This window comes from Humulus lupulus, chromosome 2 (assembly GCF_963169125.1).
Source record: "Humulus lupulus chromosome 2, drHumLupu1.1, whole genome shotgun sequence".
Lineage (NCBI taxonomy): Eukaryota > Viridiplantae > Streptophyta > Magnoliopsida > Rosales > Cannabaceae > Humulus > Humulus lupulus.
The window spans coordinates 96,564,076-96,588,833 of record NC_084794.1 but is presented as its reverse complement, the minus strand read 5'-3'; the positions used below and the strand labels follow the sequence as shown (position 1 = coordinate 96,588,833).

The window sequence follows — 24,758 nt, the reverse complement described above, 5'->3', positions numbered from 1 at the left end:
TTAAATTTTCTGGCAAAGGTTTAAGGTCTAACTTTGGAGACTCAAAAATTGTTTGAACATGATCTAAGGGTGAAAAAGGTTCAACTTTGGTTTCATTTAAGGGTATACACTCTAGCAAAGAATTCACATCATCATTAGAGTCGTCAACATGCAAGTTCATACCAAAGTATTTTTCACAAAAGTCAAGTAAGTCATTTCCATCGTCTTCACAAATACTTTCTATCATGTTAACTTCATGCACTTCCTCACACTCAACAAATTTATCAACATTAAATTCAACAGTTATATTTCCAAAAGATAATTTCAAAACACCATTACGAAAATTTATGATTGCATTAGATGTAGCTAAGAATGGTCTACCTAAAATGATAGGAATTTGAGCATGCATATTTTCCACAAGTTGAGTATCAAGGACAATGAAGTCAACAGGAAAGTAAAATTTATCAACTTTTATCAAAACATCCTCTATAATGCCTCTAGGAATTTTCACAGAACGATCGAATAATTGAAGAGTTATAGAGGTAGGTTTTAGTTCACCAAGACCAAGTTGTTTATAAACAGAATAAGGCAATAAATTCACACTAGCACCCAAATCAAGTAAAGTCTTGTTAATAAAATGATCACCAATAATGCATGAAATTATAGGACACCCAAGATCTTTATATTTAACAAGACTCTTATATTGAATAATGGAACTAACTTGTTCAGTTAAAAATGCATTTTTAGGAACATTAGTGTTTCTTTTAACAGTACAAAGATCCTTTAAAAATTTAGAGTAGGCAGGAATTTGTTTAATGACATCTAAGATATGGATATTGATACTAGCTTGTTTAAAAACTTCTAAGATGTCATTATAGTGGCCGCCTTTTTTAATTGGAAGTAATCTTTGTGGGAATGGGGTTTTGGAATGAAATGATGGATTGGAGTTTCCTTGTTTGAAGAGTCATTGGCATTAGAACTAGAAGGCTGACTCTTTTCTTTTTCTTTTTCTTTTTCAACATTGGGTATGTAATCAGGTTTGACAATGTTCTTTCCGGGCCTAAGAGTTGAAATTGATTTGACTTCTCCATTATGACTAGACTTTCCTATCTCATATTGACCTTTTGGATTAGGGATAGGTTGACTAGGGAATGTTCCTTTTTCTCTATCAGCTAAAGCAGTGATGAGTTGTCCTACTTCTGTCTCGAGTTTGGTAATTGATTGAGACTGATTTTGTAGGATTTGTTGAGTGGATTGCATAAATTGTTGTAAAGTATATTTTAAGGAAGGTTTCCTTTGTTGAAGATATGGTTGAGTTTTTGGGGCATGAGTTTGGTTTTGCGTGTTGTATTGGTGCCCTTGATTCATTTGAGGTTGGTTTTGTCTCCATGAAAAGTTTGGATGGTTTCTCCAATTTGGATTGTAGGTGGATGAAAATGGGCTATCATTTGGTTTCCCATATGCATGAAGAGCATTGGCCTCCTCAGAAAAGGCTTCTTGGTAGGAAGGACAAGATTGGGCATTATGGCAAGGACTATAACATATAGAACAAACATCTTTTCTTGGTTGTAGTGGAGAGTTTATAGTTTGGCTTATGGCTAAAGCTTCTACTTTTCTCGCTAATTTGTCTAAGGATGTTCTTAAGTCTAATTCCTCTTTTACTTCATACCTTCCTCCTATTTTTGGTGAATTAGTTGACCTAGACCTAGGATCAAAATAATTCCATTGTTGTGAATTGACAGATAAATCTTCAAGGGCGTCCCAAGCCTCTTGTCCTTGAAATTTTATTAAATTTCCAGTATGCATAGATTAAATCATTTTTCGATTAGAGGGAGTCAAACCATCATGAAAATATTTTACAAGTCTCCATTTTCAAAACCATGATGAGGATATTTTAATAATAAATCTTTAAATCTTTACCAACATTCATAGAACTCTTCATTATCTTTTTGAAAAAGCTCGAAGATTTCTCTCCTTAGACTATCAGTTTTAGACATAGGAAAAAATTTCAGCAAGAATTTATTATAAAGTTGATCCCATGTAGTTATAGACCTCGTGGGAAGGGAATTTAACCAAGCTTTTGATTTGTATTTTAATGAAAAAGGGAACAATCTTAGCTTGACCGACTCATCAGAAATTTTTTTAAATTTAAATGTTGAGCAAATTTCTAAGAAATCTTTGACATGCATGTAAGGATCCTCTCTATCTAACCCATAAAAAGATGGAAACAATTGAATGATTGATGATTTAAGCTCAAAATGGTTAGCAAAAGTGGTTGGAAGAAAAATACATGAAGGAGCATTAGATGAAATAGGTGCAAAATATTCAAGCAAAGTTTTTTCAGGCACAACATTTTCATCAACAGGATTAGCAATTGGTTCTATGATGCTCAAATTTTTACTAACACTTTCAGTTTCAAACAAAGATAAACGTCTTTTTACTAATCAATTTTTAGAGTTACGTTCCCAATGATGCATACAATTTTCACAAACAAGGCAACAAAAATAATCTCAAACAAGCAATTTTCTGATGTGGAAGATCAGTTAAAACCGCAACCACAGAGCATACTTAGAATTTTTAGAGATTTCCCAACAATAAATTTTTTATGGTTTACTTAACCCCAGGCCTATTTGATTCCACTTACTCGCACACTACTAACAACTCCTCGAGGTTAATTAGTAGAGGCGGATTGGGAATTTTGTTCAAATTTCCTTTAAGCAAAAATTGCTTATGGTGAAAGGACAAGATTTAGGTTTCTCTTTTTTTTTCAAGTATTTTGTTCACAATTACACTAAAATATGATCAAAGACAAAGAAAAATAAGGTAAAATTAAATAAGACTATCAAAAATTAGGCAAGAGTAGGGAGGCATAGCATGCCATCAACCATAACAAAAATAAGGTAAAAAGGTACAAGTGACATCAACTAAAACATAAGATAAAGGACTAGGAGGCAAAATTGTCATCAACTAGCTAGGAGGCAAAATTGCCATCAACTAGTAACTTGCAATAAATAAATAAAAATAACAACAAGTTAAATAAAGAAAATTACAACAAAGGTTAGGAGGCACAAGTGATGTCAACTAACAAAGATATAAAAGAAATAAAATTACAACAAAATTAGGAGGCACAAGTGCCATCAACTATAAAAATTAAAAAGATAGATAGGAGGCACAAGTGTCGTCAACTAAAAAACAATAAATATAAAAATATAAGTGTTTTTTTTATGGGTGGTAGAACTGTCCCAACTTTTCTTTTTATCTCTTTTTTTAGTTTTAATATAAATATATAATTTTTTTATATTTTTGTATATATAGTTTTTTTAAGGCACAAAAATTAAATAACTAGTTGAAGAATTCACTAACCTTGAGATAAATTTCGTGTCCTTTCTTGCAACTCCCCGGCAACGGAGCCAAAAACTTGAGTGACCCAAAATGGGTATGTTTTAAAAAAATTATAACTCGCAAGCACACAAATCGAATATGAAATATAGTGTTCGTGTAAGCACGAGATCGAACCCAAAGGAGTTGTCTAAAATAAAAAAGAAAACTATTTTAATCCAAAATTAATAAATTCTAACCTAGCTCCAAAGATTGGTGAGATTTAATGTTATGAACATAAAATAAAAGATTTAAAATAAAGTTATTTAAGAGAATAAAAATAAACCAATAGTGATTTTAAAATAAATGTTAAAAGAAAGATTATTAAGATACTAGAATCCACAAAATGTAAGTTTAATAATACTTATTAGTATATTGATTCTCAAGATTTAGTGATAGTTAAAATAAGTCAAACTATCATTTTCCAAATATATTTATAATTTTAAGCACAAATTACTTTTAAAAAGATTGGATTTTTCTTCACTTTTAAAAAAGTGTAATTTTAAAGTATTTAATGTGAATCAACCTAATGAAACAACAAAAAATCAAATAACATTATTTATAAGGCAAAACATAATATTTTTGTCCTAAGCATTAAACGTATACAATTTAATGACACATCTTACACAAAGAATATTATCTTTTGCAAAATAAAGAACAAAGTGCATATTATCTAACAATCCAAAATATGAGATATTAAAGATGAAAGACATATATGAAGAAGAAAAATCCATAAACTTTGTTGCATTACAAGGGAAATCAACATACAACATAAATATTATCTAGTTACAAGTTGCTTCATCATTATCTTAATAATCTTATGAAAAGGATTAGAAGCACATAAGTAGAATAGAAATTACAAAATAAATAAGATACATACTTGAAAAAGCTCTTGAAAAACCCAAAATGGAAGAGAGAATGGTAGAAAGAAGATGGTAACCCAAAAATTAAGCACACCAAAAATTGTCTTGAAATTCCATATTTATAGCCAAAATGAGATTATTAAAATAATCATTTAAATTAATTAAATTGATTAGATTAATTAAATTAATTATAATATGGAAAATAGGGGTAAATTGTAGAGTGTGATGATGATTTTGTGGTGAAAATGTGTAGACAAGATGGGTAAAAATGGCATTTTAGGGACAAGGGGACAAATGGACAAGAGAGTCATTTGTTGGGCTCAATAACCACAAAGGGGGCTGTGGCAAGGAGATGGGCCAGTTTTCAGGTGGCTGGGCTTTGGGAGCTTTGGGCCAGGCAGCTGCTGGGAGGTTAGGAAGCTGCTTCAGGTGGGCCTGGGCTTGGTGCAGCAGGAACGTGTGGAGGTGGGCTGGTGCTGGTGTGGGCGTGAAGGTGCTGGCATGTGGAGGTTGGGCTGGGCCGAAGGTGGCAGCTGGAGGCTTGGCTGAGCAAGCGGCCCAGGTGGGGAAGTAGCAGGCGCGGGCCTGGAAGCTGGGCTGCAGGTGGGCCAGGCACACACGGCTGGAGGGATGGTGGCTGGTGAAGAATGGACTAGAGGATTCGGTTGGGCTTTGGGAGCTTGGGCCTATATGCTTTTCTTTTGGTATTTTAATAATGCCATTTTTTTCCTTTCTTTTTCTTGGATTTCAAGAGCAAAAAAAAAACAACATAATTCCTACAAAATAAATATAAATTAAGACATGATAAAATATTTTCAATTATAAAATAAATCATATTAATTCTTTGAAAATATTAATTAAAACTTAATTTACTTAAACATTTAAGCTCAAAAACGCATCTTTTTATTTCTAACTTAACAATACTAATTTCAAATAATTAAACTATAACAAATTAGAATAAAATATCCATAAAAACATATAAAAATCTAAAAAATTATAATAAGACTAATAAATTCAAAATTACTGAAAAACTCAATAAGTTACTTAAAAACTCAATGACTAAGCAACAATTAGCATAAAAATGTGGTAAAATAACTCTATTTTGTAGAGTTATCAGGATCCGATCCCGAAAAATTATTACTAGATAACATTGCACTAAGCATACCTAATTATGAAATAATGAACAACGTACCCTAGTAAACAAATACTACAGCTAGAGTCTCAGATAGTTTTCACGCTGAGAAAGATAGAGTAGTGAATTTAGAAGGGGATCCGATCCCAGAAAAATATTACTAGATAACATTGCACTAAGATATAGTAGTGAATTTAGAAGGGGATCCGATCCTGAAAAATTATTACTAGATAACATTGCACTAAGCAGACCTAATTATGACATAATGAACCATTCCAACGTACCCTAGTAAACCAAGACTAGTGCTAGGGTCTCATATAGTTGTCATGTTGAGTAAGATAGAGTAGAGAATTTAGAAGGGGATTCGATCCCGAAAAAATACTACTAGATAACATTGCACTAAGATATAAGAGTGAATTTAGAAGGGGATCCGATCCCAAAAAATTATTACTAGATAACATTGCACTAAACAGACCTAATTATGACATAATGAACCGTTCCAACGTACCCTAGTAAACCAATACTACAGCTAGAGTCTCAGATAGTTTTCATCCTGAGTAAGATAGAGTAGTGAATTTAGAAGGGGATCCAATCCCGAAAAAATATTACTAGATAACATTGCACTAAGATATAGTAGTGAATTTAGAAAGGGATTCGATCCCGAAAAATTATTACTAGATAAAATTGCACTAAGCAGACCTAATTATGACATAATGAATCGTTCCAACGTACCCTAGTAAACCAATACTACCGCTAGGGTCTCATATAGTTGTCATGCTGAGTAAGATAGAGTAGTGAATTTAGAAGGAGATCCGATCCCGAAAAAATACTAGATAACATTGCACTAAGATATAGTAGTGAATTTAGAAGGGGATCTGATCCCGAAAAATTATTACTAGATAACATTGCACGAAGCAGACCTAATTATGACATAATGAACCGTTCCAACGTACCCTAGTAAACCAATACTACAGCTAGAGTCTCAGATAGTTTTCATGCTGAGTAAGATAGAGTAGTGAATTTAGAAGGGGATCCAATCCCAGAAAAATATTACTTGATAACATTGCACTAAGATATAGTAGTGAATTTAGAGGGGGATCCGATCCCGAAAAATTATTACTAGATAACATTGCACTAAGCAGACCTAATTATGACATAATGAATCGTTCCAACGTACCCTAGTAAACCAATACTACTGCTAGGGTCTCATATAGTTGTCATGCTGAGTAAGATAGAGTAGTGAATTTAGAAGGGGATCTGATCCCGAAAAAATACTAGATAACATTGCACTAAGATATAGTAGTGAATTTAGAAGGGGATCCGATCCCGAAAAATTATTACTAGATAACATTGCATGAAGCAGACCTAATTATGACATAATGAACTGTTTCAACGTACCCTAGTAAACCAATACTACAGCTAGAGTCTCATATAGTTTTCATGCTGAGTAAGATAGAGTAGTGAATTTAGAAGGGGATTCGATCTCGGAAAAATATTACTAGATAACATTGCACTAAGATATAGTAGGGAATTTAGAAGGGGATCCGATCGCGAAAAATTATTACTAGATAACATTGCACTAAGCAGACCTAATTATGACATAATGAACCGTTCCAACGTACCCTAGTAAACCAATACTACCGCTAGGGTCTCATATAGTTGTCATGTTGAGTAAGATAGAGTAGTGAATTTAGAAGGGGATCCGATCCTGAAAAAATACTACTAGATAACATTACACTAAGTTATAGTAGTGAATTTAGAAGGGGATCTGATCCCGAAAAATTATTACTAGATAACATTGCACTAACCAGACCTAATTATGACATAATGAATCGCTCCAACGTACCCTAGTAAACTAATACTACAACTAGAGTCTCAAATAGTTTTCATGCTGAGTAAGATAGAGAAGTGAATTTAGAAGGGGGTCCGATCCCGGAAAAATATTACTAGATAACATTACACTAAGGTATAGAAGTGAATTTAGAAGGGGATCTGTTCCCGAAAAATTATTACTATATAACATTGCACTAAGCAGACCTAAGTATGACATAATGAACTGTTCCAACGTACCCTAGTAAACCAATACTACCGCTAGGGTCTCATATAGTTGTCATGCTTAGTAAGATAGAGTAGTGAATTTAGAAGGGGATCCGATCCCAAAAAAATACTACTAGATAACATTGCACTAAGATATAGTAGTGAATTTAGAAGGGGATCCGATCCCGAAAAAATTATTACTAGATAACATTGCACTAAGCAAACCTAATTATGACATAATGAACAGTTCCAATGTACCCTAGTAAACCAATACTACAGCTAGAGTCTCAAATAGTTTTCATGCTGAGTAAGATAGAGTAGTGAATTTAGAAGGGGATCCGATCCCCAAAAATTATTACTAGATAACTGTTGACCCTCGATTTGGCCAATGATACGGAGTCAGATTTACGACAAATAAACAGAAAGAATCAAGAATGGAATCAAATGGTAATTAAATGACACAGATGATTTATAGTGGTTCGGCCCCAACAATGTGGTAACAACCTACATCCACTTAGTGCTATTGTTGATGTTGAATCCAAAAGTCGTGATCAAAGAACTAGGGTTCTTGAGTTTCACAAGCCTTCAGAGATTTACAACAAAACGATGGATAATCACACTTATGCTCTCTCTATGAGTCTATTGAAAATAGGTTCAAAAGTCCTTTCCTTGATCCATTTCCTTCATATTTATAGGCTCAAGGGGGTTACATGGGCCAATGGGCCTTAATTATCCTTAATATCAGCGTATCAAGGCAATAAAGAGGAAATAATAAATGTATTTATTACAAGATTACATATCTTTAAAGGAAATAAACCGTAGCATGCGACCAGGCTGGTCGCATCTAATCGCGAGGTCTGATGAAGCTATAAGGATCTGGTCGATAGTCGAGCAGTTCCCCTTCACTTTGATGATGCCACGTGCCGACCACGTGTGAGAAATTCTTGCCACGTCATTAGGAGCCGTTTTGGATAAATATTTGGCCCCAAGTTTATTTTACTGTAACCAGCATAAAGTAAACTTAGGAAACTTAGGATAAATATTTGGCCCCAAGTTTAGAGCCACCCATGCCTTTTCGGAAAAGGCAACCAATCATGTCCAATCAGGTCTTTTCAGTTTCCCAAAATTTGTCTGACGGCTATTGCGTTTCCCCATGCATTGAAAAAAGTAGATCACCTCTTTTACAGTGCCACGATCAATATAAATAATCCATCCCTTTTACTTTTCACTTTTTACCAATCTTCTTTCTTCAAGAACACTGAAGAACAAACCACAAAGCATTTCGGAAATCCAGTCGACTTTGACGATCCACAGAGTTTCTGCCCAACCAACCGACTTAGTATTTCAGAGACCTGCTTCAATCATTCTCCAAGTAAGTTTATCAACCCTTTCAGTCGTTTGGGATTCCATGCAACACCTGATTTATCTTCATTTTGCATTCTAATTTTTTGAGTATTCTCGACTATTCTTGAAAAATTGCTTCAGGGTAGACGATTACACTGGTCTGTGTCTGATATGGTAGTGAAATAATGCTTTATAGGGTTTAAGAATTAGTTTGGTAGTTAGGATATTTAACTTAGGGCGTGAAATTGAAGTAAAAATTCGATTTCTGAGCAAGTAGAAAAACTGAGTTTTTCCCGCCCTTTTAGAGTCGAAAAGTTTTTCCTGAAAAACTTTTCACTTCTGCTTTTTAATCCATTTTTCCAAACTGTTCGCTTGAAATATAGTATTTTTTGTTAGAATGCTGCTAGTCGTATAAAAGCTTAACTTTTATACACAAGCAACATTATTCCAACTATTAAACACAAGTTTTTAGGCCATAGATTCTCATCTCCCCTTTTCTATTCACAGATTTTCATGCAAGATCCGTGGGGAGGTGAGAGGCCTATCAACGACGATCTGCTGGCCCAACTTCTCGAGGACGAAGAACAACCGTCACAACTAATCTCGGAGATCCCTTTTTCTCGTATCCCCTCAAACAATACATCAACCCTACCTCAAAACATGGGTTGAGTAAAGTCCAAAGCCCAGAAAAAGAAACCATCCACTCCTCCTTCAAATCAGCCTGCTCCTCAGGCTGAAATTCCTTCGACTAGTGGTCGAGAAGAAAATTCCCCCGACCCAGAAATCCAAACTCATGCCCAACTCCAAAACGCCATTCAACCAGACGTTGAATGGTATCTTGCTCCTCCTAGTACTATCACCACTAGGATGATAAATAATTTCCTCAGGAAGTATGGACTTTCTGGGGTTACTTTATTTCTCCCTACCTCCGACCAATGGGAAAATCTTCCTGGTGGCGCCTTCAGCGCCTGGTCAAGGTATCACATTGAGGCAGAGGCAATCCTGCCTCTTCATCCTTTCTTTCAAGGAGTGGCCAACTATTTTGGGGTCGCTCCTTTCCAAATAACCCCCAATGGGTATAGAATGCTTTCCGCACTCTATATCCTATACAGTTATAAGAAGTGGCATGTTCCTACGCCACACGAGGTCAACTATCTGTTCGACCTTATATCTAACCCCAACCAAGATAATACGAGGTTCTTTCATTTCTGCCACCAGGAAACGACCCGAACCTTCCTGAGTGGGACTACCTACAAGTCCAATGTAGGAAAGCACTACCAGGAGTAACTTTTAACCACCGACCTGGTCGCCAACAGTTTAGCCTTCACCCAAGAAGGTAACTTCTCTGTTTCTCTGGTCGCTTATTTTCCGTTGTTTTGTCTATGTTTTCCTTAGAAATTTAGCTTTCTTCAAGTCCATGGCTACGACCAGCTCCTACTCCAGAGATGGAGCTTCGAGAAGCCCTACTGGCCAGCATGTCTGATGTAGAGAAGAGCATCAAACATCTGGTCACTGAGGCCAACTTGAGACTGGTTGGGCTTTTGGCCCCTCACCAGGACGTGAGGGAGTCCACTGCGGGGAGTGCTACCAGCGAGGAAATTCCCGAGCAGCTCCCAGACGTGTCACAACCTCAAGGGAGGAGACCAATTGGTGTGACAATTAGGGAACCCTCCAGCACCCCGCGAGCGGCTGCGCCCCCTGCCCCTCAGGGAAAGGGTAAAAAGAAAGCCTCTGAACCCCTTGCACCGATCAACGAATCTTCAGATGAGAACGGTACTGATCTCTCACTCTTAGATAGTTTGCCAATTCCCACTTTATATTCAGACTTCTTCATGCCAAAGAGTGAGTGTAACACTAGTAAAGTATATAATATAGCGACTAGTAATTATAGTTTGGGTATTTTACTTACAATTGTCTTTGTTTCCTTTTTGACATAGCACACTTATTTGTTTATACTGTCTAACTGCTTGTGTACTTGTCTTCTTGTAGATATGCCATCCGAAGAAATGTTCGATATGTACAGTGCGCCCGAAGCCCCTGCGGCTCCTGCGAGCAAGAAAAAAGTGAGCAGGCGGCATCAAGGGGAGTGCAGCAAGGCACCCCCAGCCAAGAAGACCCACATTGTGGACCCTCCAGCAGCTGGTCCTTCAACAAACACAACACCACCTCCTTCTCCCCTCGAGCAGCACACTCTGCCTGCACCAGTCGATACGACCCCTTCTCCACTGACTCCTGCTGACCAGATTCAGCCAGCTGCCCCTGCTCCATCAGAGGGTGACATTTCGAGTCGCGCTCTGAGATCAGCCAAGGACAGGATGGCAAAGATCCTGAGGCACGAGCGCTGCCGAGAGGCCATGGCCGGGACAGAGTCAATGGATGTCGACCAGATCTTAACCTGCGCACTGAACGAACTCGCGAGTGTAAGTTGCCTTTTCTTTCGGATACTCCATCCTTTCGTCTATTATAGTCATTTTAACTTTTGTTCTGTTTGCAGGCAATGCTGACCGTTACTGCCGGCCGGCTCCGCTCGGGGGTTATCACCGAGCAATCCAAAGCAGTCGAGCAACGAGATGCTGAGGAGATTAAAGCTGTCAAAGCGAAACATGTCGAGCAGCTTGAGGTGGCTCAAAAGGAAAATGCGACATTGCTCGAGAAGAAGAATAAATTAGCTGAGGAGCTTAGGGGGAAGTAGACTGTCCTGGACAGAGCCGTCGAATCAAGGGACCAGTATAAGGAGTCTAACCTTATCAATTACCGCGAGGCCAAGAAGCTTGAGGCGGACCTGATCGCGAGCAGGCAAGAGGCTGCAGCTACTCGCGGTGTAAAGGATTCATTTTGATATTATAATATTTGCTTTTTTATTATAACATCTGTTCGCATGACCGAACTTAGCATAGTACTTTGGATTGATTTAACAAAATACAAAATTTTTGAAAAATACTCTAAGTACCATAGCATGCTTTCCCTTATCTTGCTCGTGTGTTTACATACCTCTCGATATGTTTTGCTTACTAGATTCCTTATATGCCCCCCAAGTGATTGAGGAGCTTTAGGTCCTCGGTCACTTGCCTTGACCGAAACCTGTTCGAACATTTCTGCACGTAGTAGAGAATTTAAATCGATAATACAGCAAAACAACACACATAATGAGCAAATACTTGTAATAAATAGAATAGTGGTCAAGAATGGTTGGCTGCACACAGTCCCTTATATTTCTCGTAATAAATGGACAAATCGTGTCTGTACGAGTGATCACCGAAATGATCTTACACTTATAAGCGATCAGTTACATACAATGACCAACCCTTTTTCATAACTTGTAAAAAGTAATATTAATACAAGCCAATTCTTTAAGAAGAATTTTTCATTGATAGTACTTGCGCAGGTGTTCTCCATTCCAATAGCAAGGAATGAGATCTCCATTTAAGCGAGCAAGTTTGTAAGTGCCTGGATGGAGGACTTCTTCAATCTGGTACGGTCCTTCCCAATTAGGTCCAAGTACTCCAACAGCCTGGTCGCGGGTGTTAAGGAAAACCCTTCGAAGTATTAGATCTCTGACATTGAATCTCCTTTCACGTACTTTAGAATTGAAATGTCGGGCGACCTTTTGCTAGTAAGTTGCTACTCATAGTTGGGCTTGCTCTCGCTTTTCATCGACCAAATCAAGAGATTCCATCAATAGCTGGCTATTGGAGCCTTGATCGTACGTTATTCTTCTGTGCGACGGTGGATCTAACTCAACAGGTAACATAGCCTCATATCCATAAGCTAAGGAAAATGGAGTATGGCCTGTTGTTGTTTGATGGGAAGTCCTGTACGACCAAAGGACCTCAGGCAATTACTCCGGCCATGCCCCCTTAGCTTCCTCAAGTCTTTTCTTCAGAGTATCCTTTAGCGTTTTATTGACTGCTTTGACTTGTCTGTTTGCTTGAGGATAAGCTCTTGATAATTCCATGTCGCTCGCAAAAATCTGTGAACAGATCACTATCAAACTGGGTGCCGTTGTCTGAGACAATCTTTCTTGGTAATCCATACCGACACACGATGTTTTTGACCATGAAGTCCAGTACTTTCTTGGTCGTTATGGTCGTGAGTGGCTTAGCTTCGGCCCATTTTTGAAGTAATCAACAGCCACTACAGCGTACTTGACACCGCCTTTTCTTGTGGGCAAAGATCCGATTAAGTCTATACCCCAGACAGCAAATGGCCACGGAATTTGCATCTGTTTTAGCTCATTAGGGGCTGCTCGTGGGATTTTGGAGAACCTTTGGCATTTATCGCACCTCCGTACAAATTCCATCGAGTCTTCATTCATTGTTGGCTAGAAGTGTCCTTGTCTTAGGATCTTTTTTGATAAACTCTGCCCCCAGCATGGTCCCCACAAAAACCTTCGTGGACCTCTTTCATCAATTCTTTGGTATTTTCTTTAGAAATACATCTGAGGAATGGCATTGAGTATCCCCTTTGGTACAAGATTCCCTCGACTAGAATATACCTAGCAGCCTGCCACTGAAGGGTCCTAGCTTTGTTTCTGTCTGTCGGTAACACGCCTTGCGTTAGATACTCTATGTAAGGTGCCATCCATGTATCCGCTACCTAGATCACCAAAGAGGTTTCCTCTGCTTGGATGCTTAGTACAGATAGTCGTTCAACTGGCACTATGTTCAGAGCGTCAGCATCCTTGGCACTTGCCAATTTGGCCAAAGCACCAGCGTTTGAATTTTGGTCGCGAGGTACTTGCTGGAGAGTGTACTTATCAAACTGCGCCAATAGATCCTTCACTTTATTCAAGTAAGCGACCATTTTTAAACCTCAGGCCTGGTATTCCCCAATGATCTAATTGACTACTAACTGAGAGTCACTATAGATATCAAGTGACTTTATGTTCATGCCTCTGGCTAATCGTTATCCTGCGAGAAACGCCTCATACTCTGCTTCGTTGTTGGATGCCGTGAAGTTGAACCTGATTGCGCAGTGAAATCGATGCCCCTTAGGCGTTATCAAAATCACTCCTGCTCCTGCGTGATGCTCATTAGAAAAGCCATCCGTGAACAGCTTCCATGAAGGAGTTTGGCTTTGAGGCTCAGGCTCTTCAGGTGCTCCTGGCTACTCGCTATTTGGAAGTCCAGTGAATTCTGCGACGAAGTCTGGCAGGGCTTGCCCTTTTATCGCTGCTCATGGCAAGTAAGAGATATCAAATTGCCCAAGTTCGACCGCCCATTTCAACAATCTGCCCCCGACTTCTGGCTTTTGCAGAACTTTTCGTAGAGGTTGGTAGGTCAAAATTGTGATTGGGTGAGCTTGGAAGTAGGGTCACAGCTTCCTGGAGGCCAAGATCAAGCAATAGGCTAACTTCTGAATAGGTGGATATCGCAGCTCCGCTCCTATTAGCCTCTTGCTTACATAATAAACAGTCTTCTGCACGCCTTCTTCTTCTCTTACCAGGACAGCACTAGCAGCGTATTTTGTGATTGCCAAGTAAATGATCAAAGTTTCTTTATCAACAGGTTTTGATAGAATTGGTGGCTGCGACATGTGCGTTTTCAAAGCTTGAAAAGCCTGTTTGCACTCCTTCGTCCATTCGAATTTCTTGTTGCCTCTGAGTAGATTGAAAAATGGGACGCAACAATTCTATTGAGAGCAGCAATTCTTCTGGTCAAGCTTTGAACATCCTTTATCTTTGTTGGCGATTTCATATCGACCAGGGCTTTGATCTTCTCAAGATTGACCTCAATTCCTCGCGAGTTTACTATAAATCCCAAGAACTTCCTCGATCCTACTCCGAAGGAGCACTTGAGGGGATTCAACTTCATATGATATTTGTTCAAGACGTTGAAGAATTCTTGCAAGTCCCCTATATGCCCTTCTCCCTTCTTTGACTTAACCAGCATGTCATCGACATATACTCCCATGTTTGTCCCGATCATCTCCTTAAACATGTGGTTGACCAGTCACTAGTAAGTCGCACCAGCGTTTTTCAAACTGAAGGGCATTACTTTGTAACAGTAAAGCCATGTGTCAATCCGAAAGCTAGTGTGATCCTCATCAGGAGGATGCATACTGATCCGATTATATCCAGAGTATGCATCTATGAATGAGAGAATCTCGTGCCCTGCAGTGGCATCGACCAGTTGGTCGATTCTTGGGAGCGGGAAACAATCTTTAGGGCAGGCTCTATTAAGGTCTGTGAAATCCACGCATGTTCGCCATTTTCCATTCATCTTGGGAACGAGCACGGGATTAGAGACCCATGATGGATAAAACGCCACCATGATGAATCCATTCTCCTTACGCTTCTCGACTTCTTCCTTTAGAGCCTTCGATCTATCTTTATCGAGCAGCCTCCTTTTCTGCTGTACTGGTGGAAAACTCTTGTCTATGTTTAGGACATGGCTAATGACAGCAGGGTCTATTCCAACCATGTCTTTGTGCGACCAGGCGAAGACTTCCTGGTTTTTCCTAAAAAATTCCAGCAATGCTTGCTTCGTTGTTGTCTCTAAGTTTTTATAGACTTTCACAACCCTGGTCGGATTTTCTTCATTGAGTTGGACCTCCTCAAGGTCCTCGATGGGTCCTATCTCTTCATCAAAATCACCAAAGCGAGGATCTAAATCTCTGTCCTCACTTTGGGCAACGCCCTATTTGGTGACATCATCACCTGATTGGGCTTGTACATCAATTGCCATTTGCAACTCCTTTCCGGAAACTTTCCTCGATACACTCTTCTTTGCCTTAGATATCGAGGCGTTGTAGCACTCACTCACTTCCCACCGATTCCCCAACACGCATCCTATCCCTGTGTCGGTTGGGAATTTCATGGCCAGGTGCCATATCGAGGTAACGGCTCGCAGGTCGACCAGAATTGGCCTCCCAATTACAACATTATATGCTGAAGGACAATCGACTACTATAAAAGCAGTGAGTAATGTCCTGTTTGCAAGTTCAGTTCCTGCCATAACTGGGAGCTTAATTGACCCAGTTGGGGCAAGCCCTTCGCTAGAAAAACCATAAATTGTTTGGTTGCATGGCTCTAGGTCCTTGACGAACAACTTCATTCTTTCTAGTGAAGACTTGTATAAAATATTGACTGAGCTTCCTGTGTCAACTAACACCCTTTTAACCATCATGTTGGCGATTTGAATGTCAACGACCAGCGGATCAGAGTGTGGGAATCGTACGTGTTGGGCATCGTCCTCAGAGAAGGTTATCAATTCCTCCTCTGTTCGAGCTTTCTTTGGTGCTCGATTCTCCACACTCATCATCTCGATGTCCTGGTCGTGGCGTAGGGTTCAAGCGTATTGTCCCCTCGCCTTCCCACTGTCCCCTACAAGGTGTGGGCCACTTCAGATGGTGAGTAACGTGCCTGCCACAGGATCTGGCTATAAAGGTGGCGAGCATTGGCGTGCAGGCGCTTGCTCGTTGCCACCCTGAGCCTCTCGCTGGGACCCTCCTGCGGCTCACACATATCTTCTTAGGTGTCCCTGCCTGATCAGGAACTCAATCTTGTCCTTCAACTAGTTGCACTCATTAGTGTCATGTCCATAGTCGTTGTAAAATGGAAGAATTTATTTGTATATCTCTTGGAGATATCCTTCCTTATAGGTGCGGGTCGCTTATAAGGAACATTAGAGCTGGTCGCCGGGTAGACCTCTGCTCGACTTTCAACAAGAGCTATATAGTTGGTGAATCTCGAGTCATATCTATTGCCCTTGGGGCGTTTATTCTCAGATGTTGACGACTCATTGTTCGCCCTTTTTCCACCATTTCTGCCACTTCCGTTCCCGTTGCCCTTGCCGTTGCCATTGGGTTTATCCGACCCGTTGGTGACCTTGGTGGGTTCTTCCTTCGGTCCCTTGCCTTTCGTAGGCGATATCCCCTCATTGGCAATCGCGTCTTCGAGCTTGATGTACCGATTAGCTCGATCTAGAAACTCTTGGGTACTCTTTACCCCGTTCTTCCTCAAGCTGTTTGTAATGCCCTGAATTCTCCAATGTGGTTTAATGGCGGGATTAGTAGGCCGGGAGGGCATACTTGCTTAATTATGCCATTAATTGATAGAATGCATGTATATGTGAATTATATTCTAATATGATGTTAAATGCATGCATGTGGGTCCACATTTTAAATACAGGGGTTGATGGTAATTTGGCCCATTGAGGGTATAATTGTATATTTGTATGCATGTCGGTGATATATCGTTGAGACCACATTATAATGTGGGTTTGTTCAAGCTATTCGGCATGAGACGATCTTGGATTATTGATTAGCGGTCTAGTCACAACAGGTTTTAAGTTCGGGGCTCGGGTTGAGTCTCGGGGTGATTTTAATGATTAGAGCGTTATCGGGAATTAAAGGGTAATGGGATATGAATTATCGGTGTTTGAGATTATCGAGAATAGCGAGAATTGGAGAGCGTTAATTATGATTAACGAGATAGGTGGAAAATACCAATTTTGCCCTTGGGAGCCTTTAGAAACTTTAAATTGACCTAGGGGTATAATGGTCTTTTTACCCCTAGGATAGATATAACCACTTTTGAGCTAAGAAAGAGGTAGAAAACAGAGTAACTTGGAGAGCTTTCCCGTACCTTCTTTCTCCTTCACTTTCTTTGTGATTTTTGAACCATTCTTGAGGATTCAAGCTTGGGAAGTAAGCCTTGGGAGTTTGGGAGTGTGTTCCTCCATTGAAGACCATCATAAGCTGAGCTTTGGGTAAGTTTCTAATCATTGAATTCCTTGGTTTGCCCTGTTTTAGTTCTGTTTTACAGCTGTGATTTCTAGGTTGAATACTTGGTTTTGTTGGGAGTTTTGGCTAGGGTTCTTATGGTTGTGATGTTTGGGGTATGTTGGGATGGTTTTTGGGTTCATTTGGCACCAAAAATGGGATTTGGAAGCATTGGAATCAGGTTAGAATAGAAGGATATGAAGAAGGAGGTTTTAGGGGGTTCCTGGTCTGGAGGTAGCGCTATAGCGCCCACCCTAGGGCGCTACAGCACTACACAGGGGGCTTTTGGGCGTGTTGGGGGTTCTGAGAATAGCGCTGGGGCGCTAGGGATCAACGTTGTAGTGCTACTCTGTTCCTTCAAAGTCCCGTTTTGAGTGTTTTTAAGGGTTTTTGACTTGGGGTTTCAATCCTTAAGGCCCGGGATCGAATCTACTCATCGTGTGGGCATGTTTCGAGGTCCCGAGAGTGGTGCTTAGGTTAAGACCCTATCCATGTTGATTTTCATTAATGGAGGTTATAATTGGTTGTGATTAGGTAACCGCTAAGGAACCAAAAGATCAATCGTTCTTATAATATTTCTCGCTCGAACTTGAGGTAAGAAAACTACACCTCGTGTATATGACATGTATGATAGTTGTTGAGGCATGCTGGTTGATAAATGTGGACATGGATTGCATATTAAATGCTAGTGAATATTGTTTACTTGTATATGGCACTGACTAGTTAGGGACCCTAACCTAAGAGTCAGAAACAGCATAAGTGTCCTGAACGCAGGGCCGAATGAAGATTAGATCTAATCGATAGCAGTGTTGAATGACTCTAAGGCATCAAATTCACATGGCTAAAGGGAGCTGTACCCACATTAGTGACTTTTGCGACTGTCACCTATCTGTTTTGGACTGATAGTCCTGAATGATTATTATGATCATTGTTGATATTATATCATGCTATATTGTGTTTTCTTGCTGGGCCTTGGCTCATGGGTGCTATGTGGTGCAGGTAAAGGGAAAGAAAAGCTCACCCAGCCTTGAGTGGAGAGCTTAGGTGGTGATGTGTACATATGTGGCAGCTTGACCACCACGGCCAAGGAATTCTCAGAGGAACTAGGGGGTTTACCCTATTTTTGCCGCTTAGGTCGACGGGGTTGTAAATTTGAAACAGTAGTGACTATTTTGTATTATAAATAATCTGTAAATGTTTTGATGAGCTCATGAACAGTTTATAAACTTAATAAAATATATTATTTCCTTTTTATTGGTTTTCCACCTTAGCCTGTTAATAAAACTTAGAAGCACATTTTTAACCAAAGGACTCGGGTAGCGAGTCAAATTTCTGGTTCACCATTCACCGTAACTGTTCTGGGGTAGCCAAGGCGTTACACTGTTCCAGAGGGGGGGATGGCGCCTAACCCCAGCAGTTAGGGCCATCATCTTGCCCTCGTCGCCCACTATTTTGGCTCTAGTCGCTGCTCGCATAAAGCGCTGGACATACTCCTTCAAGGGCTCTCCCTCCTTCTGGCATATCTTGACCAGCTGGTTGGCCTCAGTGGGGTGTACGCGACCCGCATAGAATTGTCTGTAAAATTTCTTCACGAACATATCCCAGAATACTATACTAGCAAGAGGAAATTTAAAGAACCACTCCTGGGCGGTGTCAGATAGTGTGGCGGGGAAGATCCTGCAGCGGGCATCATCCGACACCTTCTGAATATCCATGTGTATCTCAAATTTTTTGACATGAGATACTAGGTCTCCGTACCCATCAAAATTTGGCAGTACTAGAATTTTGAATTTGCTGGGGGTTTCTGCCATAGCAATCCTCTGCACAAACGGGGTGCCTCTCCTCCGATCGTACTCTATGTGCGATGTTCGACCCCCAACTAGATGTTGTACTGCCTGGTTTAGGGCATCAATTTGTGCTTGTAGGTCCTAGGTTTGTAGGTCCATTTGAGATCCTGGAGAGGATAGGTCAAGTGGCTTACAGGCTAGCTTTGCCTCTGGCATTGTCGGCCGTGCATAATGTGTTCCATGTATCCGCTCTTCGGAGGTATGTATCTGATGAGAGACATGTTTTGAGTTATGAAGATCTGGAGCTTGAGCCAGATCTCTCCTTTGAGGAGCAGCCTGTTCAGATACTTGACAAGAAAGATAAAGTCCTCAGGAACAAGACAATACCTTTGGTTAAGGTATTGTGGAGGAACAGCAAGGTCGAGGAGGCGACCTGGGAGCTGGAGTCAGATATGCGGAGTCAGTATCCCGAGTTGTTCAGGTAAATTTCGAGGGAGAAATTTTTGTAAGGAGGGGATAGTTGTAATGCCCTGGATTCCCTATTATGGTTAATGGTTGGATTAGTAGGCCGGGAGGGCCATAACTGTTTAATTATGCCATTAAATGTGTTTATGCATGTTTATGAGAATTATATTATAATATGATGTTAAATGCATGCATGTGGGTCCACATTTGCTTACAGGAGTGTTTTGGTAATTTGGCCCGTTGAGGGTATAATTGAATATATGTTTGCGTGTTAATGATATATTGTGAGACCACATTATAATGTGGATTGGTATCAGTATTTCGGCATGAGACGATCTTTAAACATGATTTATCGGTTTGGTCATAACAGGGTTGAGCTCGGGGCTCGGGGTGAGTCTCGGGGTGTTTTTAATGATTAGAGCGTTACCGGGGATTATAGGGTAACGGGATATGAATTATTGGTATTTGAGGATATTGAGATTAGCGGGAATTGGGAAGCGTTAATTATGATTAACGGGATAAGCGGAAAGTACCAATTTTACCCTTAAAATGGTTTTAGAGGCTTAAAGTGACTTAAGGGTATTTTAGTCATTTGGAGGGATTTATATTACCCTTTAGTTGGCTGTAGAAGTATGTGGAATAAACAGAACAGAAACAGGGCTTCCTTCTTCCTTCCCGTACGTTACTTTTCTCCATATTTCTCTTTGGTGTTCTTGAGCTCAAGGTGGGGCTTTAAGCTAGGAAATTCAAAGGCTGGGTTGGTGGACTTGGTTCAACCATTGAAGGAGGTTCAAATCTGAATTTGAGGTGAGTTTTAGTCATTGGTTTCAGGTGTTACTCTGTTTTCCTTTTAGTTTTTAGCTTATGGTTTTTGTTGTAGAAAGTGGGGATCAAGGGGAGTTTTTGTGTATGTTTGATTGGGTTTTGATGAGGGTGAGTTATGGGTGATGTTTAGAGGTTAAATTGAGTGTTTGGAGGAGGTTTGGAGTTGGTTCCAAGGGAAAACGCAGGGGAGATTTGGCTGGTGCGTGCTGGTTTCTTGGCTGATTTGCGAAATGAGCCGCGGCCTGGCTATGGTGTGCCGCGGCCTATGTTGGCTTTAAAGGTGGAAATGCCTCTGTCAGGAGGGTGAGCCGCGGCCCATCAGGGCAATTTTAGCCAAAAAGATGTTTTTAGCTTGGGGATTCAAACCTTACGCCTCGGGGTTGTACCTAGTACCCGGTTGGGTAGTATTTGATGTCTCGGAGGCTGGGTTTTGGTTTGGGAACCCTCTGTTATCATTTTTATTGATGAATCCTATATTTTGGTTATGACCAGGTGACCGTCAAGGAATTTAAAGGTTGATCGTTCTTAGGGGTCGTTCATATAATAACTATCACTCGAACCAAAGGTAAGAAAACAATGTATGAATACAGTTGCACCCTGTATAGGTATATGACATGCATGGTTTGCTATTGAGGCATGTCGGTTGATATATGTGGACATGGATTGCATATTAAATACTAGCGAACGCTGATTACCTGTTTATGGCACTGACTAGTCAGGGACCAACTCTAAAGTCGATGATCACGCACTGAATAGCTCTATGGCATTAGTGCGGGACCGACCCTAAGGTCGAAGAACTTATAAGCGCTTGCCTGGTCTAAGACCAGATGTATTTAGCCAAGGTATATGACCCCGGTGACTGTTTGTCACATGGCTAGGGGACGTTGTCCATAGTTACGACTCTAGAGTCGAGAGGAAGGTTATGTTGGTGATCAATCACCATGCACCTGTCCTGATCAAACTTATGAAAGAATCACTTACCAGTTAAGCCCTGGTGACCCTATCGTCACATGGCTAGAGGGAGCTATGCTCATTATTGTGACTTTTGACTATTGTCACCTATTTACTTGGACTGATAGTCCTGAATGGTTATTATGATTGTTGTTGATATTATATCATGCTCTATTGTGTTTTCTTGCTGGGCCTTGGCTCATGGGTGCTTTGTGGTGCAGGTAAAGGGAAGGAGAAGTTCACCCAACCCTGAGTGGAGAGCTTAGGCGATGTTGTGTACATACAGGGCCGCTTGACCACCAAGGTCAAGGAGTTCTCAGAGGGACTAGGGGTTTACCCTATTTTTGCCGCTTAGGCCGGCGGGGACTATAAATTTGAAACAGTAGTGACTCTTTTGTATTACAAACTACTTGTAAACATTTTGAAAGGCTCATGAGCAGTTTATTTACTTAATGAAATGTATCATTTCCTTTTTACTGGTTTTTCACCTTAACCTGATAATAACACTTAGATCACGTTTTTAACCAAAGGACTCGGGTAAAGAGTCAAATTTCCGGTTCACTGTTCTCCGTAACTGTTCTGGGGTAGCCAGGGCGTTACAGTCTCATATAGTTGTCATGCTGAGTAAGATAGAGTAGTGAATTTAGAAGGGGATCCAATCCTGAAAAAAAAAATACTACTAAATAACATTGCACTAAGATATAGTAGTGAATTTAGAAGGAGAACCGATCCCAAAAAATTATTACTAGATAACATTGCACTAAGCAGACCTAATTATGATATAATGAACCGTTCCAACGTACCCTAGTAAACCAATACTACCGCTAGATTCTCAGATAGTTTTCATGATGAGTAAGATAAACAAGTGAATTTAGAAGGGGATCCAATCCCAGAAAAATATTACTAGATAACATTGCACTAAGCAGACCTAATTATGACATAATGAACTGTTCCAACGTACCCTAGTAAACCAATACTACCGCTAGAGTCTCAGATAGTTGTCATGCTGAGTAAGATAGAATAGTGAATTTAGAAGGGGATCCGATCCCAAAAAAATATTACTACATAACATTGCACTAAGATATAGTAGTGAATTTAGAAGGGGATCTGATCCCGAAAAATTATTACCAGATAACATTGCACTAAGCAGACCTAATTATGACATAATGAATCGTTCCAACGTACCCCAGTAAACCAATACTACTGCTAGAGTCTCAGATAGTTGTCATGCTGAGTAAGATAGAGTAGTGAATTTAGAAGGGGATCCAATCCCAAAAAAATATTACTACATAACATTGCACTAAGCAGATCTAATTACTACATGATGAGCTGTTACAATGTTAACTAGTCATCGAGATAACATATACTATATGTAATAATATACAATGCATTATATTCTTTTCAACTTGTGCTTACATTTTTTTTTCTTTTTCATATTTTAAATAATACATATAAATAATAAGTTTTTTTAAATATTTAAATAAATACAATTAAAAATATAAATATATATATATATAACTTGTTAAAATAAGAGGCTTTTTCTTAAAAAAAAAAGACATTATTTTTTAAAAATAATGATGAAAATAATATAAATAAATTTTTTGAAATTAACAAAAAAATAAATTAAATAATGCCAATAAAAAATATTGAGAAAAAGTGTTAGAAATGAATATAAAATTAATTTTTTATTTAATTAATGGAGTGTCTTTATATATTATTAGAGTGCAAATATAATGTCCCTAATATACAAATATATATTTTTTATTTTGAAACAACAAACAAATTTTAATTTTAAAATTTTCAATTAAGGGTTTTTTTTATTTTTATTTTATTTTTTATCATTAAAATAATTCTTAGTATTAATAAAACCAAATCAATACTATAATTTGCTTGCTTTATTAAATTCTCGATTTTTTTTTAGTCTAGGATAAGAATTAATTAAATTTTTAAATATCTACCAATAATAAAATTATACAGTATTACTATACGCCCTAAATATCCACACATATTGGCGAGCTAGAAAAGGGCTTAGTTCGATCTGACACATGTAGATCGTCCACCCGGAGCTGTGTGTTGCGGGCCTCCTTTTCTCCAGCCCGAGCTGATTAGAGAGTTAACTGCTACACGGAGGCATCGTGTAGCAGAAGTGTGAGTGTCACGAGCTGGCGCCACACTAAGCTTGTGATGCAGCAGAGATCTGACATCCGAACACTTGTAAAGTCAACCACACAATATAAACGTGCATATATCAGACATCATGTGTCTATTCTATTCCTGAATTCTCGGACACGCAATATAAACGTGCGCGTTCAGACATCTCACGCCTGATTTGGGCCATGCGGCCCATTATCCCTCCTTACCTATTGATTAGACCACACTTCACTGCAAAGTTTAGGAATTAATCATCAGTGTCACAGATATGACGTGAAGGATAAAGAGATCACGGGATGAACCCATTGCCAACCCAGATATCTTCTTCCTATAAATACCAAGACCCTAGGTAGTGCAAGGGGTTGGCATATTTTTGTAAAGAAACACTCTGCAAGAAATAGTCAAGAGATATCAATAATATCGCCTGGTGGACTAGAGAGATTTTAACCTTCGAACCACCTAAAAAGAAAGGAGTGATCATCTATAGTTATTTTCATATTACGGTTCACTAATTAGCATTAATCCATCCCATTTATTCGTATAAATACATGTTGGCGAAGAACCGCTTCAACAATTACCTTATCGAATTTGTATTTAATTTCATTTTTTTAAATCCATTAAATAAAAAAATTGTGGTAGTTGTATTAAATGGCTTAAATTATTATTGTTATTTTCTTTTTTTTTTTAATGCATTTAATTGGTCAAATTTGTAATTAAAATTATAGTGTCTTAAATTAATGGGTGATTTTTATTAAAAATTTAATATTAAATTATAAAAATGTGTAGTTGCCAAAATTAATTGATAAATGATTTAAAAAGACAATATTAAATTAAATATTTCTACATGATTACTGATTACATTTGGGAAGTAACAACACATTAAATATTTATTCATTAAATTAAGAAAGTGTGGTTCTTGTATTAAATGACATAGTTTAATATTGTTATTATTTTTTCGGTTTTTTAATTTTTATTTTTGTTTTTTGTTAAATGCATTTAATTTGTGAAATTTGTTATTAAAAAATAGGTGGCCGAAATTAATGGGTGTCTTTTATAAAATAGAAATAATATTTAATTAATGTGAATGCATGATTAGTGTTTACATTGGGAAGTTACCACATA

The 24,758-nt window shown here is 38.9% G+C and overlaps 1 non-coding gene across 1 annotated transcript; it reads left to right on the top strand.

Moving 5' to 3' along the window:
- Positions 1-1,854: 1,854 nt before the first annotated feature.
- Positions 1,855-1,961, top strand: LOC133820125 (small nucleolar RNA R71). Its single transcript, XR_009886558.1, has one exon. It is a non-coding gene; the product is annotated as a small nucleolar RNA R71 (small nucleolar RNA).
- Positions 1,962-24,758: the final 22,797 nt, after the last annotated feature.